The 18,138-nt window shown below is 41.3% G+C and overlaps 1 protein-coding gene and 1 long non-coding RNA gene across 5 annotated transcripts in view; one reads left to right on the forward strand and one right to left on the reverse strand.

The window, feature by feature from the left end:
• The window catches only part of MOB3B (MOB kinase activator 3B), a 211,298-nt gene that overhangs the window by 181,842 nt on the left and 11,318 nt on the right, over nt 1-18,138 (reverse strand). The window lies entirely within an intron of this gene.
• LOC116270029 lies at nt 2,298-9,455 on the forward strand. The gene is made up of 4 exons (XR_004177903.1): nt 2,298-2,483; nt 5,458-5,569; nt 6,559-6,669; nt 9,350-9,455. It is a non-coding gene; the product is annotated as an uncharacterized LOC116270029 (long non-coding RNA).

Raw genomic sequence — 18,138 nt, forward strand, 5'->3', positions numbered from 1 at the left:
ATCATCAAAAAGCCACGAAACAACAGGTGCTGGAGAGGATGTGGAGAAATAGATTTAAAGTGTCCAACTATTACACTGTTGGTGGGAATGTAAACTAGCTCAACCATTGTGGAAGACAGTGTGGTGACATCTCAAGGATCTAGAGCTAGAAATACCATTTGACCCAGTGATCCCTTTACTGGGTATATACCCAAAGGTTATAAATCATGCTACTATAAAGATACATGCACATATATGTTTATTGCAGCACTATTCACAATAGCAAAGACTTGGAACCAACCCAAATGTCCATCAATGATAGACTGGATTAAGAAAATGTGGCACATATACACTATGGAATACTATGCAGCCATAAAAAGGATGAGTTCATGTCTTTTGCATGTACATGGATGAAGCTGGAAACCATCATTCTGAGCAAACTATCACAAGGACAGAAAACCAAACACTGCATGTTCTCACTCATAGGTGGGAATTGAACAGTGAGAACACTTGGACACAGGGTGGGGAACATCACACACTGGGGCCTGTCTTGGGGGTTGGGGATGGGGGAGGGACAGCATTGGGAGAAACACCTAATGTAAACGACAGGTTGATGGGTGCAGCGGGCCAGCATGGCACATGTATACCTATGCAATGAGCCTGCAGGTTGCGCACATGTACCCTAGAACTTAAAGTATAATAAAAATAAATAAATAATAAAAATACAACACCAACTACCACAGGACCTTTTAAAAAGCGCTGTTTTAGGGCTGGCCACGGTGGCTCACGCCTGCAATCCAGGTCCTTTGGGAGGCCGAGGTGGGCAGATCACCTGAGGTTGGGAGTTCCAGACCAGCCTGGCCAACCAACGTGGCAAAACTCTATCTCTACTAAAAATACAAAAACTAGCCAGGCATGGTGGTGGGTGCCTGTAATCCCAGCTACTTGTGAGGCTGAGGCAAGTGAATCCCTTGAACCAGGAGGCGGAGGGTACGGTGAGCCAAGATTGCCCCACTGCACCCTAGCCTGGGTGACAGAGTGAGACTCTGTCTAAAAAAAAAAAAAAAGTAGTATTTGTGAGATAGGGATCTACATGAGCAATTTAATGTACTTGCAGCAAGGGAAAGTAGGAAATCAAAACTGTTAGGGCAGCCTTTTGTTTGCTTGACAAAAAAATAGAAGTTATTAGGCAAAAGGAATTTTAAATATTACAATTTGTTTTACCTGTAGTCCTTGATGCTCTTTCAGGAAAAATAAACCCACTCTCAACAAAAAGGGCAAAGACTAGAATCTGATCCTCTTTGTCTTTTTGCCATCAATTCACCTCTCTTATTTCTTCCATATATACACCATCCTTCTCCCTACAAATTTGATAGATCTCCAGTTTCTAGTCATGATTTGCTAAGCATAGTGCTGCAAGCTCTACTTACACACTTCACTGCCTACAAATGAGACAATGAGAGAATTCTCCATTTCAAAACCACAACAATCTTTATATGCTCAGGTCCAGCACTTTAGGAGCTGGAGTCATTGATCTAGGTCTCCCATACAATATCAAACCAAATAATATTTAATACTGATTCCAACTATCTCTTCCCTATTCATATACTTATTTTAGGATTTAATTTATCTTTCACTCTTTCTGTGAAGTCTAGGGACTGGACAGCTACCTCTTTAACTTGTCATCCCGTATTTAGCATTTTACCTCTGAATAACTCACAAACTACAGTATACCCCACACTGGATTAAAGGTGTGCATTGGATATAGTTTTTAAACACACAAACACTCGTCAGCCAACTGAGGACTGTTGTGTGAAGACCATAGTCCTGAGATGGCCAAGTACACATCAGGTGTCCCTGTCCTCCCCAGGAACACGGCCAGGGCAGCCATCAGGTAAGCATACAGAAGCTTTTCTGGCTTCAGAATCTTTCTTAACACAGCCTCTCCAAGCAGCCACTACTGAAGGGTCAGACTTGGTCCTCCAGATGAAAAGCTTTTGTTGTGAGGCCTCCAAGCCCTCAATCCACCAGGATGCCCAAACTAAATTCTTACAGACGGGAGTATCTTCAGTCTTTCTAAAGAGAATGTCACAAGAAAGTAGGCATGAATCTCTTTTTATCCAGGTTTTAGCCTAAGTGTTAAGATCAGCAATTTTAAAAGATGGTGTCAGCCCTTTGTGACAAAGTCCTTTATTATCCTGTTCATCTCCCTGCTGAATTCTTAGCAACCTCCCTCAGAGATCTGCACTTTTTCTTGGGGGAAAGAGGTAGTTTCTCAAAGCCATAAGTGTGAGTTCAGAGAACGAGAGGTGCTGACTTCATTGTTTCCCAATTCAGTGAAGCAGGAGCTGGACTTCAGGCATCTAATTCTCCTCGAATAAAGAGCTAGGGGTGACTAGACTGGAGAAAAAACATGACATACGTGTGAGGTCTAAGAACCAGAAGAAAAAAGGAGGGCAAGGGAAGGACTGCGAGTTGAAAAAATTTCAACATGCCTTTACAAGGTAACTATATTTTACTAGAGGAAAAATTGACGACAAAAGTCAAATGTAGTAACTTTTCAAGTTCTTGTCCTCTCCATCTGCTCCAATTCAGAGCCCAGATGCCCTAAAAGGGCGAGATAAGATAAAGTAACGAGACCATCAACTTCTCTCAAATTAACAAGTAACCATAAATGGAAATCAAAGTGGAGGCGGGTCCGGCCCCCACTGGCTGCTGTTCTTTGGGAAGGAGAGGTGGCCACTGTTGTAGAAGGCAGCCCTGCCTTCTCCGTCAGCAGCAGCCTCAGTCAGCTCTCCTGTCCTCCTGTCTCTTCTTCCTGCATACTTTGCCCCAGATTCTGACTTGAACCTTGCTAAAATACTGATTAGCCCTCTGTAAAGTTTGACTGTCCAGTGGCACTAGAATCACAGAATAATCAGTGTAGTGGACCCTGTGATGTGACATTAGATTCCTTTTGGACTACGGCATTTATTCTCCCAGTTGGGAGTGTTAGAGGCTGACAGCTCTCAGTTGAGGGTCTCTCAAAGAAGCATGCCTAGTTAGAGAGCCACCTCCCTGGAGGGAGTTGCCCTCTGGGGGTTGGGTGACCCACAGCCAATGACTGGGTGATGGAGGAACATAAAGGCCTTGCCCCCTTGCCTTAATTCAGGACCATGCTTGAGGCTGTCCGAGCTCCAGAGTCCCCTGTGCATCACAGCCATCCTCTCCCTCTGTTCCATTCTCCTGCTTGCATTCCCCTTGTGGCCATAAGCAGTCCCTAATCAACCTCTTACATGCGAATCACAGGGTCTCAGAGTGAGATTCCCGGACAACTGAACTGTGACAATCAAACACAAAGTACAAATAGTGCTTCATTATCCTTTGCTCAATTTTAAATTCATACATTGTTTACTGACATCCCTAATGCTTGCATCTGCTACATTTACACTTTGGTATTCTGCAAACACACGAGGACATGGCTAGGCTGTCTGTCCCCCAGTCTAGTGATAACAATGCTACTGCAGGATTTGCACCATGATTTTAAAAACGCAGTTCCCTATCCACTCAAGTTTTTTTATGACTCTAAGATGGGATAAGTAGAACCATAATTACAGGAAAAAAACGTGGGCATTGCAATTGTAGTCCAAAGTGTTAGAGCATTCACTTTCGTGGCCTCGGCTGTCCCGTTTGTCTTTGTGGAGACTCTATTTTCCACCTCACTTTAGCTATGATTTCTGATATGCATCCATTTCAGTGAGCACAGTTTAAATGACACCCATCCTACAACAACCCTGTTCAAATTTCAGTTACCACAGGATATTATATTAGTAACTGGAAGAAGTATGCTCTTCAGCCCACACTACATAAATGACAGATACATAGCACAACCAGTGGCCAATCACATCACTTCTTTCAAAGACTGTCAGTGACTGACCTGGTCACTGCACATCTGAGCAGTAGAGTGATACTTGGTCCTGGGGCTTGGGGAGATAAAGGAAGGACAGCAAGAAAGCAGGGTACACTAGTCAGAGGGCGGTTACAGCTGACCTCCGTCCTGAACAAGAGCAGGGTCTTAGAAGGGGTCTGGGAGCATGTTAATCCACCCATCTTCAAGCACAGGAAAATTGGGACCAATATCAAACCTCATTATTCATTTCCCATCCCTTCTTTAACACATTACCACAAACTTAGTGGCTTCAAATACCATAAGTTGATCTTACAGTTTGGAGGTCAGGAGTCTAAAATGGGTGGCAGGGCTATGTTACTGCTGGAGGTTCTGGGAGAGAATCCACTTCCTTGCCTTTTCTAACTTCTGTAGGCTGCCTGCATTCCTTGACTTGTGGCCCTATAACACGCTGACCTCTGCTTCTGTCATTGCATCTCCTCAGACTCTCACTTGTCTGCCTCCTTCTCATAAGAACCCTGTGGTTACATGGGGCCAACCCTGATAATCCAGAACAACCACCCATTTCAACATTTAGTGTATTCCCATATACAAAATTTCATCTGGCATGTAAGATAACATATTCACAGGCTTTATGGATGAGAATGTGGACACCTTTGGGGAGCTATTATTTTACCTACCATACCCCATCATGTTTTTGCAAGTGACTGGTGTTCTCCTGGACAGTGTCTTGCATTCAGCTGCTAGAATGACAGGGCTGCCTGCAAACATCTGTGTCTGTACCTAGACCCCCCTGGGAAAGGGCAAGAGTAAAAGAACGATGGCCTGGTGTTCCTGCCCCAAATCAGCTTTTCCCAAAGGGCTGCTTAAGACTCTAGTCCCTAGATACATTCTACATTAAAACGTACCACTTTCCCGTGAATGTGGGAAGTACTGCATTCACACTCTCACAATTCATATCAGCATAACAAAGATCCTGAGATGTTCTGCAGTAAAGAAACCTCTTTGACTTGCTTAACTCTGAGTTTTCTAAATTTACTTTTACCTAAAATAAATTAAGGAAGAGGTTGGGAATGCTATATTGGCTTATACTCCAGCTCTGGCCAATGCCATGCAAACAGTTCTGCATGAAGTCCACAGACCTCTCAGGCCCTCTTAAAAGCTTAATGCATGAAGCTGTCTTACCAGAATTATATTAATTCTCTTTGAGTGGTTTCTTCTCTTGCACCAGCCGTCGGATGCACTTTGGCAAACCCCGAAACTGGCTATTGACTCACACGTGCAAAGTATATGAAGTGACACATTTTTCAGGTGTCTCAGCTCTGCCTGGAAACTCATTTCCTGGAGAGCCATTTGTTTTTTCCTCTCTCTTCCTTCTCTTTGACTCTGGCTCTCAAAACTAAAGGGAAAAAAATGACCAGGAAATAACATGTCACCAATTACCATGGGCTTTTACCTCTCTCTCTCTTACCTGTCAAATCAAATGCCAGATTTCCACATGGAAACTAAAATTTTTTTTCATTCAGCAGATGAGTTGCTGTTATCAAAACAGAGAAGTACTCATACATTGCCTTATTTCTGGTGTATTCTAGGCTGCAGCCCTGGATCACTACTGCAGTGGGATGTTTGACTTACCAGTTTTTCTCGGGAACCACTGGAAGTCTTGGAGGAACCACAGAATCTCAAACAGAAGGAAATTTAGAGGTCAGTGATTTAAATTTTCTTCTGGAATCCTAGACTCTTTATTTTAATATCCCCAATTAAGAGGCTTTTAATTCATATTTAACATATTTTACAACCATCATCTACCTTTCAACTACTACTCACTTGAACAAAACCTCCATCCTAGAGAACCAGGTAATTTGCCAAGCCCACACCAGGCTATGTACCTCTTGCCTGTGTCTGAAATGTCTCCTCTCATCTACCCACATTTTTCATCACAATAGCCAATATTTATTGTATATGTTCATATTCCATATGGTAGGTACTGTGCCAGGCCCTTTAATTATGTCAACCTATTTAATCTTTTTTTTTTTTTTTTTTTTTTGAGACAGTGTCTCGCTCTGTCACCCAGGCTGGAGTACAGTGGCTTGATCTCAGCTCACTGCAACTCCTGCCTCCCAGGTTTAAGCAATTATCTGCCTCAGCCTCCCAAGTAGTTGGGATTACAGGTGCCTGCCATCACACCTGGCTAATTGTGTGTGTGTGTGTGTGTGTGTGTGTGTGTGTGTGTGTGTGTTTTTTTTAGTAGAGATGGGGTTTCACCATCTTGGCCAGGCTGGTCTTGAACTCCTGACCTCATGATCCACCCACCTCGGCCTCCCAAAGTGCTGGGATTACAAGGATGAGCCACCGTGCCTGGCCCACCTTACTTAATCTTGACCGTAGTCGTATGATGTAGTATTGCTGCTTTATAGACAAACAAGAAAAATTATTTACTGACTTTTACTGTGACTGATACCATTTGCTGTGTGCCACATTTAAGATGCCGTGCTAAGCATTTTACATTTTTATCATTGTGTCTATGAGTCAATGTTATGATTCCTCTTTTGCTGATAAAGAAACAGAAGCTTCCATATGGTGAGAAATTCATCCATGGTCACACAGCTAGTAAGTGGCAGGGCTGGGATCCAAGTGCACGAGTATCTTCTATTCATACTTCACTCCTACCTTCTTGTTTTCTTTCCTGCCAGTGGGATCCTCTGTGTATCTCAGAATTCACAGGGCACTTACTCGTCAGCCCAGTCTTGTTATCGTCACACTGTGCCCAGTGGTTGCTTTCTCCTCACTGGACATCTCTTACGGTACGTTGCATCCCTTACCATGGTGCTTACAATGCGCGCTCCCTAAATGTAAACTGGTCTAGAACAAGTCTTCTTACAGCAACCAGGACTGGCATGGACATTTTTCTGATGAGAGATTTCCAGGTTTCAGTTGATTTCTTGGTTATTTCAGGATGCAACTATACAATGGCATTCAGTACAGGGAATTTAATGCAATACTTTGTCCCCTGATGCTTGTTTTAACAGTTACAGAAGGAGAGAGTGACTGTTAGGCTGAGTCCCCCTCAGATCTACTGGGGTGGCTAAGTCAAAAGAATCTCTACGAGTCAGTTATATCTCAACATGTAGCAAAATGCCCAGCACAAAGCAGGTGCCCAAAAAATATCTTTTGAAGAACGACCATTTACAGATAAAGTCAAGTTCTACAGACTGTTTAAAAATGATGATCTCCTTTCATCTCCAAAGTGATTCTTAGAAATCATTCATCCAGAAGGTTTAAGTTCTTCAAGCAGTTAAAGTTATGGTAATTATAATAATTCTATTATTTTTCTGTTGAAATGGATTTAGCACACAGATGAGTTTGTTTGTTTGTTTGTCTGTTTTGTTTTTAAAGATTTCAAGGTAACTTGTTAGGAGGTATAGAAGAGGGTACCAATAGCGAATTGCTAAATTGCTCCAACCAAGAGTCCTGCAGCATTTTGAGGGACCAAAGGAATTCACTTGGGAAATACGACTTTCTCTGTAATACGTACTCAGGATATTAAAATCCTATGGACAAGTTCCTGAAGAAAGTATTCCACTGATACCAGAATAATGTCTTTGGGCTAAAACATACTGTCTTTTGACTGAGTTTCTTGAAATCTCTGTACTAAATACTGATACTCTACAAATAATAAATCATAACAAGATCTAAACTGAAAAGGTGTTGTAAAGTATCACATTAAAAAATGCAAGGATTGTTCACAGTCTTTTTCATCCATTAAGCCAGAAGCTTCTCCAGAAGCTGAGTCCCACGTGTAGGGACCATCCAAGAAGTCCTGGCAGGATGTGGAGAAGAGGGAAGAGGCAGTTTCCCTGGGAACATGGCTGAGGCACTTCTAGAAAAAATAAACTCATAGAAGGCCTACATCACCAAATGCAAGAAATTAAAACTATTTTGTTTTTCATTCTGAAGGCGATTTTTCTAAAACTAACTAAAATAAATTGAAGTATATTAAAATATTAACTCACACACAAAAAAACTAGGGAGATAAGGTGTCAGATACCCCTAATAAATGCAAGTGGGAAATCAAAAGGAGTCCCAGACAGGCAGGAGAAAAACTATGCTGAGTTTAAATTAAGTTTGTCCCCAGACAGCGATTTGTAGACAGAGAAACAACATTAATGTGTATGCTTAAAACAATACAGTAAATCACCCAGTCGAAATATTTGAAGAAAATAGGGCCCATTGAGGCTGTTTTCCAAGGTCAAACACTTCATTAGAATGGAACTACAGCCTCCTAAAATGCTAATCCTTCCACTACTCCTGGGAAAGAAAACAGCTCCAGTTCCAGTTGATCTGTCTGGAACAACTGGAGAAAGTCAGGTATGGGAAAGAGCAAGACTGAGTGCTGTCGTCAGTTGGTGACGTCTGCTGTGGCATTATGGAAAGAATGATAATCCACATGCCACAGATCTGCCACTCTCCAGTGTACCCTGCCACAGTCTAAGTCTACAGAAAAGTCAGCAAAATTGTTGAGTAACTAATACAGATGTTTTCAGTTTTCTTAATGCTCATCATTCACATGTCATCCAGTAAAAATACATAAATACACACACACATTAAGAGATACTGTAACTTTCATAGTTCCAGTGCCAAGGCTTAGTATCAACACATATTTGCTATAGGAAGGAAGGGAGGAAGGAAGACAGGGAGAAAGTGGGAGGGAGAGAAGAGAAGGAGGGAAGGAAATTCCCCAAATACTTCAAGTTCCCCAAATTTAAAGAAGCATGAAATGAAATTATCAGCCCAACAAATTAATTAATTAGTCTATTTATTTATTTTTACTTGAGACGGAGTCTCACTCTGTTGCCCAGGCTTGAGGGCAGAGGTGCGATCTTGGCTTACTTCAACCTCCGCCTCCTGGGTTCAAGTGATCCTCCCACCTCAGCCTCCTGAGTAGCTGGAATTAGAGGCATGCACCACCATGCCTGGCTAATTTTTGTATTTTTAGTAGAGATGGGTTTTCACCATGTTGGCCAGGTTGGTCTTGAACTCCTGACACCTGCCTCGGCCTTCCAAAGTGCCAGGATTACAGGCGTGAGCCACCACGCCCGGCCTGTTTTTTTGTTTTTAGGGGTTTTTTTTGAGAGGAGTCTCACTCTGTCACCCAGGTTGGAGTGTAGTGGCACAATCTTGGCTCACTGCAACCTCCACCTCCTGGGTTCAAGCAATCCTCCTACTTCAGCCTCCTGAGTAGCTGAGATTACAGGCGTGCACCACCACCTCCAGCTAATTTTTTTAATTTTTAGTAGAGACGGGGTTTCACCATGTTGCCCAGGCTGTTCTCGAAGTCTTGACCTCAGATGATCCACCCGCCTCGCTCTCCTAAAGCGCTGGGATTATAGGCGTGAGCCACGGCACCCAGCCTCCAACAAATTTATGTAACAGATTTTAGTAACACTATGTACTTAAATAATAACTTAACTTTCTGTTCAATAGATTTTAACAGATCTTCTGCTCAATGGATTTGAACACATCTTTCTCCAGTTGTTCCAACTTTCAGCGACTCATTTGATTAAAATCAAGAAGCTTATGTGGTAATAGAAAAAGAGAGAGGGGGAAGACAACAAAAATAAAGAGGACAAAAGGCATTTTACAATATAAAATATTTGAGTTTTTCATATTTCTCTTTTGTTTAAAATCAGAGAAAACACTGAAATTATGATGTGATCATTGTTGCTGCTTACATTACCTAACCAAGAGTAACTATGCAATCTTCCAGTCGGTAATCCTCCCTCTATTCCATCTGAATTTGGATATTGGATTTCTTTTCTATCATTGTCTTCTTTGTATGTGCTATTTAGATCAGTGATACACAAAGTATGTTTCCCAAAATGTTAATTCCTCAGGATATTAGTAAGTGTGATTTTTTAAAAGTATGTAGTCCAATAAGTTTGTTATATTATAGGTTAGACAAGTTTACCGGGTGCCTTGCTACAAGATATTGGAGGTTTTTCACATACTAACATATGCTGCAAGTCTAAATACATATGCTGTTCTAAATTTCCTTAGCTACAAAATCTTTCCTTCGTGGAGCTTTTAGCCAAAATAGTGTTTCATGGAACCAATGTTGAGCAAATGGATTTGAATACTGCTTCACCTCAAGCTGCTGTATTGAAAAATCACTCCATTCTCTCTTTTAATCACATGATGCTCTGGTGCTACCCACAGCCTGTCTCTGTACCAAGATCCACCAAGTTCCACACAGTGGGGGTCAGGAGATACTTCCTGAAGTCTACTGCAGAGACCTCGGCAGGTCCCTGGCTCTTGCCTCTTCTCACAGGGGCAGTAGTGCCTTTTCCTCCTTTAGCCACAGAAGTCAGAAATGAATTCCAGCCACACCCTGGGATCATATTTGCCAGGTCCCGTAAGTCAGGTCAAGTGGCAGGGACTCATAAACAGTTTCCAGCAGCTAAACTGACCGCATGGAGAGGGAAAGAATCTCACTCTCCACAGGCAGAAGAAGGGACCCAAGTGTGTTTAACTCATTTTGTCAGAAGCCAGGAATCTTTAAAAGTCTTTCTCGAAAAAGCTGTTTTTGAGAGGTTAAGGTTGTGATGTCATTAGGTAAAACATTTTCATCTGTATTTGACAAAAAAAAAAAAAAGAAAGAAAGAAAGAAAGAAAAACATGAGACCCTCAGAACCCTTTATTTTATACTTAAATAACAGTTTAATAGAAAATCAGGCAGCCTTTAGTTCGGTATGAACTTTGCCAGGTTATTTAACTTTTTGCAGCCTTGGTTCTTCAGCCATAAAATGGGGATAAAAATATCCATCCTGCAGCATTGTGTTGGTGATAAAGTGAAATAATGCATTCACTGGTAACACTGTGCTCAACGCATGGTTCATGCCCAGTGTAGCATCAGCTGCGATGGTACTGAAGGATCTACATGTTGGCTCCTGTGAGAAACAAGCTCCATGGGTTCTGCTTTTCAAAGAAAGCAAATGACAGTACCATCCTACCAAAGAGTTTTCTTCCAAGGAAAGGATGCTTTAAAAAAAAAAAATAGGCCGGGCGCGGTGGCTCAAGCCTGTAATCCCAGCACTTTGGGAGGCCGAGACGGGCAGATCACGAGGTCGGGAGATCGAGACCATCCTGGCTAACACGGTGAAACCCCATCTCTACTACAAAAATACAAAAAACTAGCCGGGCGAGGTGGCGGGCGCCTGTAGTCCCAGCTACTCGGGAGGCTGGGGCAGGAGAATGGCGTGAACCCGGGAGGCGGAGCTTGCAGTGAGCTGAGATCCGGCCACTGCACTCCAGCCTGGGCGACAGAGCGAGACCCTGTCTCAAAAAAAAAAAAAAAAGCAAATTCATCATTTACCTTCTTATTTATGTAACCTTGAAAAAAAAATTTAAATCCTTCATTTCAGTAGTACGTCCTGTACTCTTTCAGAAAAGAAATCACTAGAAAGCTGCCTATGGCTGACAACTCCAATTCTCTCCAAAAGGATTTTTTTTTTCAATCTCTATTGGGCATCTATAATGTGCCCCATTATGCCAGTCCAACCCCCTGATCTAGCTTACACCAGCCTCAATGCATTTTGATTTCTAGATTGCTTTTCCAAATAGACCAAAGACAGGCTAACTGTTCACCAAACTATTCCGTCTCCTTCCTGGGCACCTGACTACATTTCCTGGCATCCCTCACACTTAGCTGTGGCCATGTGACTAAGTTCCAGCCAATGGAATGGGACTGACAGTGTTGTGTGTCCCTCTAAGCCTAACCATATTACCTTCCCATGCACACTCCTCCATGCTCCTGCCCCTTTGCTCCAGCCTGACAAAGATAAGCCCTGCAAGCCTGATAAAGGAAGCCGCATGGAAGATGGCAGGGCCACAAGAGGGAAAGGGTCTATGTTCCTGACAACTCTTATAGAGACCCAACTACAGCTCAAGTACCCTGGTTTTGAGCTGGGTACACATGAAGAATGCTTCTATCATGTTTAGGCCATCCTATAATTTTGGATGTTTTTTACAGTAGCTGGTGTCTGAAGCATCTGGAAGTCCTGAGATTTTTGCAGAACATTATGAGTTTATAAAAATAATAAATCGAATTATTGTGTGCCAAGTCACAGACTCAGGCACTAGCTCATAAAATAACTAAATAATCTAAAACTTAAGGTATCATTATAAACTAGGTTCTACTCTAAGTAAACCATCAGAGATGCCAAAAGTTTAACAAAAATATTGCTAAAGGTTGAATTTTCTATGTTTCAACCTTAAAGTATAGAAAATCCATTTCATTTATTTAGTTTTTCTGTGACACAAGAAAGGCTAGCATTGCTTGACTCCAGTAGCAGGGACATCTTGATTCACCCTATTAAACACTACTGTTTCATGGGGGTATAGTTTGTGTGGGAGCATTAGTGCAGATAGACATTTCTGAGTTTTTGTTTTCAAATCAAATTAGAATTGGCATTGTCAGCTCTAGGTTCTCATCTATATTTAGTAAATAATAGATTGGGATCACTTTCTTAACTTCATAATTATATGATTATATTCCATTATGATTTGACTGTAGTTATCCATGGTTTAAATCAATCATGAAAAACATTATTTTATCTAAATGTTATAATGTATAGGAATATGCATTTGTTCTGTGCACACACAGAAAAGTACATCAGGGGATACTCTAAGAAATTTAAGCCTCAGGCCAAACCTGGGAAATTCAAGCCTCAACCTCAACCTAAGACCAATTAAGTAAATTATTTATATCATTGGCTAAAGTATAAGGGAGCTAACCTAGTTTAAGGCCATCCAGTTAAAGATCAAATGCCAAATAAGATTATTTACTGATTACCAAAAAACTATCATGTTAATTCAGTAAAGATCTCATAATCAAATATATTATCAATGGTACTTCTGGAAAACTGCCTTCGGTGATCATAGATATTAACCTCAACCCAAATACATCCTAAGTAACGTACTAACAACATGCCTCATACCAGTCTTATTCTTTCCATCTCTACTGCTCCCACCTTAATCTAGGTCACAACTCTCACCAGGCCTACTGAAATATCTGCCCTCAACCTGGCCTCCTTGTTTCTACTCTAGCCCCTTCTCCAAATTGTTCCCCTACAAGGCCCCGAAAGGGATCTCCTTCAAGCACACATCATATCATACCACTCTCTTGTTTGAAATGCTTTCATATGTTTTAACTGGTCTTAGAATAAAACTGGAACTCCATCATGGCCTGCTGTGCCTGCCAGTCCCAACCTATCCTAGTACCAACCTCTCCATTCCCTTCACTCCAGTCCAACTAATCTCCTTTGTATCCCTTAAATATCCTGAGCTCTGCCCATCAGGGCCTGTGAACTTGCTGTTCCCTCCGTCCAAAATGCTCCCTTCCAGCTTTGTGCACAGCTGACTGCTCTTCACCCTTCAGGTCTTAACTCATCCATCACCTCCCCTAGTTACCTTCTTGCCCTGTTTATTTGCTTTATAGCACTTATAAAGCCCTGTAATTTTATTGTTATTGTTTGAAGACTTGGACACACTATGAGGACATGAAGTTCCCCCATTTTTTTTACTACCTGTGTCAGGCATCATCTCCTTGGAGATGAAAGGATGGATAAACAGATGGATGTATGGATGGAGGGATGGATGGATGGATGGATGGATGGATGGACAGACGGATGGGTGGGTGGATGGATGGAATAAGCATGTAGTAGATACTTTCAGAATTATTTGACCCAACAACTGGAACCATCCATGAGAAACCATATTATCACATTTAGCAATGAGTGATTCTGGCAGGGATATATATAAGGCAATCCCAATTTCTCCTTAAGTACATCTCTCCTGGGAATATAAAGAAGCTTTAACTCTGGGACCATTCATATGGCTCTTTCCACACGGTGAGTTATGCAATTATGAGTTACTCAATTATGCAAGATTAGTAATTTCAAGAGGATATCCCAGTATTTAATTAGCTATAATATTTGAAGACATAAGGCTATCCTGGTTTTTAATTTTAAAACATCCAATTTATGAAGAAGCTCTTTCAGAGAAAATAAAGTCAACTCAATGCAGAATAAGATCACAAGCTCAAACAAACAAACAAACAAACAAAACACAACAACAACAAAAAAGACCACAAGTTGCTTCCTTAGATTCCTATATCTGGAACTATTCCTTTACAGGACATAGAGCAAATCAAACCTCTGACAATGTGGAAATCCAGCACGCACTTCATTCTTGTTTATGACACTGGGTCAATCTGACAGAATAGTTTTGTTTTCCCAGTTCTGACTAAATTAAAGAGAGTTGTGTCTACAGATTATTTTTCCAGAAGTTCCTCTGTATATATAATAGGAAATGCAGGATCAGATCTAGGCAAGGGCTCTTTAAATGTCAGGGCAGTCTTTCCACATTGAACACCCCTGAGAATGCCAACATGTGTGACCACGCTTTTCCCCACTTTGGGCCATGATGAAGAAATGCTATCCCAAGCCAGCAGAGCAGCTGAAGTCCTTTCTGTAGCTCAACATGAGAAAAACCAACAACCTCTGCAGAATGTCTGCCAAGGAACTGCATGCCTGTTGGCAAGGAGACAGCAGCCTACACGGAGGGAGGTTGTAAGAATTAGCTCTTCCATGCATGTGCTAGTGGTAACTCCTGTAAAGAAGTTACTAGGGTCTTTGCTCAGGACATCTCACAGTGCTCCCTCTTTGAAGGCCCACAGGAGAAATTCCTCCCAGAACTCAGTACCAAGAAAAGCTTCGCTTCTCCTGAAGACTTAGTTTTGTTGTTGCTTCATTTGGCCTTTTGGATACTATAAATACTTTAACAGATTATATTATCTCTTTCCTTGTAGGAAGTCCTGAGATTTGCAACCCTCTATACTATTGACACTGGACATTATGGCATGCGTTCTTACATTTGAACTGTGCCCCTGACTTCATCTTGCTTTTTCACTCTTGTTTTCCCTCAGTTCTGATTTCTTTAACTAATCTTTGTTCTCCTGTATCATATATATTTCTATAAATGGTTTCAAATTATTTTGAGAATGAAAATGGCTATTAGTGCATAGATACACACAGTAGATTTTAACCCAAACCCTTTACGACCCTAGTCCTGTAAAAAGACAATGTGGCCTCAGACAGATGTGGTTTTGAATCCTGATTCTGTGGATTTCTAGCTCTGTGACGTTGGTTAAGTTGCTCTATAGTTCCCAGTTTCCATTTCCTCCTCTTTAAACTGGAGCTAGTATCATGTACATTGTATAGTAACTGGGAATTAAAGAGAATGTATTTAGAGCATTGGCACTTAATAATTGTTAAATTAAAATTATTCTTTATTATTATTAATAGCTATATAGATTGTTACCAAAGAATACTTAAAGACAACATCTGGCTTATCATGTTGACAGGCTTATAAGAACTAACACTATCTATTCATATACCACATTTCTGTCTAACAAAGACCTATGGTTAAACACTTCCACACTAGCTCAATGTCTCCAAGCCATTCTTTACAACAGGCTAGATTTATTGCAAGATCCTCTCCCCATTAAGGCTCCCTGTACCATATCCCCTGTCATGGATTGAACTGTGTCTCCCCAAAAAATATACTTAAGTTCTAACCCCCAATACCTATAATGTGGCCTTCTTTGGAAACAAAAGTCTTTGCAAATGTAATCAAATTAAGATGATGTCATACTGGATTAGGGTAGGTACTAAGTGTAACAAGTAGTGTGCTGATAAGAAGGCCATTGAAGGGCCACATGAAGGGACACACAGATGCATGAAGAATGTCATGTAACTATGGAGGCAGAGATGATGCATCTAGAAACCAAAGAACACTAAGGACTACCAGCAAGTACCAGAAGCTAGAAGAGGCAAGGAAGGATTCTTGTTTAGAGACTATGGCAGGAGCATTATCCTGATGGCACTCTGATTTTGGGCTTCCAGAATCTAGGACTATGAGAGAATAAATTTTCATTGTTCTAAGCCACCTAGGTTATGGTGATTTGTTATGGCAACCCTGGGAAATGAATTCATCCCCATACTCCTACAGCGCAAGTGGCAGAAGTAAAGAAACCAGGCGAACTTGCAGTCCAAGTGGCGACTGCCAAGAACTCCACACATGCATGCCTGGCAGTGAGATGTATTTCAGGGGAGGCATATACTAAAATAGCCCAAAGGGTTTGACTGTAGACTTCAATGAGTTAATTCTTCTTTCTGAGCTTAAACATCAACAGGAGGGCATTAGGTCTAGATCAACATTGGCAAATAGAGCTTAACTAAGAATAGCTGGATTACAGTGTTATGATGAGAATTCTGTGGAGTCATCTGGGCAAAGATGCAGAGACAAAAAAAAAACAAAAACAAAAAACAGAATATTCCATCCTCATTCTCCTTATGCCTGTGACCATCCTCTCCAGTTTCCTCTTCTGCTGCCTACTGTAACATAGCATATTCTTAGGGTTCTGACACAGACCCACTTCATTCCATTCCCTATATATTGTCTCTGGACAGACCCACTGATTCTTATAGTCTTATTACTTAAAGCTTCTGTGGATACCTTCAAATCTATCTCTCCTGCCAGCATCAGTCTTCTGCTCTAGTTTAAGCCATATCCAACTGCTGGATAGACATCTCCACTTAGCTATCTCAGATAATTCAAAGCAAGTTGTCTATAACAGAACTCACCAGTTGCTCCCCTAAGCCTGCTCCTCCTCCCATAGGCTATCTCTCAGTTGGCGGCACAACCATATACCGTGCTAGAAAACTGAGTTTCTCCCTAGTCTGTTTCCTCCTTCTCACCCCTGCCTCCCATTCCAAATCAATTTCCAAAACTTGCCAACCTTACCTTCTAAGTAATTATCGTCTTGATACCTGCTATCACTCTCCTAGTTCAAACTCTCATCAACTCTTGCCTTTTAAGATTAAGAGTAGGTATCACTGCCTCCAGGAACCTCTGCAAGGGACTATATTTGTCTTGTTTGCCCTTGTATTCTTGGAATTTAGCATTGTGTCTAACACTGTAGGCAACAGATGATGATGATAATTATCATTTATTGTTCACATTCTATATACTAGGTACTTTCTCAGCACTTTACATCTCCACAATCACACTTTGAAATAGGTACTCTTATTAGCCTTGCTTACAGATAAAGCACAGAATGCTTAAGCGACTTGCTCAAAGTTACACGGTTCTATCAAGAAGTAGAATTGACTGGGCACGGTGGCTCACACCTGTAATCCCAGCACTTTGGGAGGCCAAGGCGGGTGGATGACCTGAGGTCAGGAGTTCCAGATCAGCCTGGCCAACATGGTGAAACCCAGTCTCTACTAAAAATACAAAAATTAGCCGGGCGTGGTGGCACACGCCTGTAATTCCAGCTACTCGGGAGGCTGAGGCAGGAGAATTGCTTGAGCCCGGGAGACGGAGGTTGCAGTGAGCAGAGTTCATGCCATGCACTATAGCCTGGCTGACAGAGCAAGATTCTGTCTCAGAAAAAAAAACAAAACAAAACAAAAAAAAGAGGTAGAATTACTGAACTGATCTGATATTCAATTTAGATTAGAATATACTCATAAGATAAAATAATGAAATGCATACCTATTCATTCAGTAAATATTTATCGAGTGTATGCTGTGTGCTAAACACCAGGGATAAAATGGAAAACAAAGAAAACAAGTAAGTGAGTATATAAATAACTTAATTTCAGACATTGGAAAAAAGTCTAGCATCTCTCAGGAAATCCATTCCAAACTTCTCAGGTTACCTGGGAGGAGGGAGGCTGGCAGGAAGAAAAGAGACCGCTCCCCCCTTACTCCACCCCCTTGCTCTAGAAGATTATTCCCAGATACCACCCCCAACCTCAGGCATTGTTAAGACACTTAAGAAATCCTTAAATTTGCAGCATGTGAATCCTCTGCCAGGCTAAGTAAGGCCAACTTAAATTTTTCTATCATAATACCTTTCTTTGTTCTTCAGAAATGTCAAGAAACCTTATGACCACATGCAAGCTGACAGTAATTAAAAGAAGACACTGTCTTCATCTCTACAAAGCCAACTCCTTTTAAAGACAAGAGGACATTTCTGTCCATCATCCACTGTACTCTCATCATTTCTTCCCAACTATTATCTAGCATAATAGATATCCACTATTGGACATGGTCTAGGAAAAAATCCACATATATTCACTTAGTAAAGAGGATTATTCTGGTAGGTGACATCCATCTTTCATGCCTGCCATCTGGAATTCTTATTAA

This window comes from Papio anubis, chromosome 13, assembly GCF_008728515.1.
Source record: "Papio anubis isolate 15944 chromosome 13, Panubis1.0, whole genome shotgun sequence".
In the NCBI taxonomy this organism is placed as follows: domain Eukaryota; kingdom Metazoa; phylum Chordata; class Mammalia; order Primates; family Cercopithecidae; genus Papio; species Papio anubis.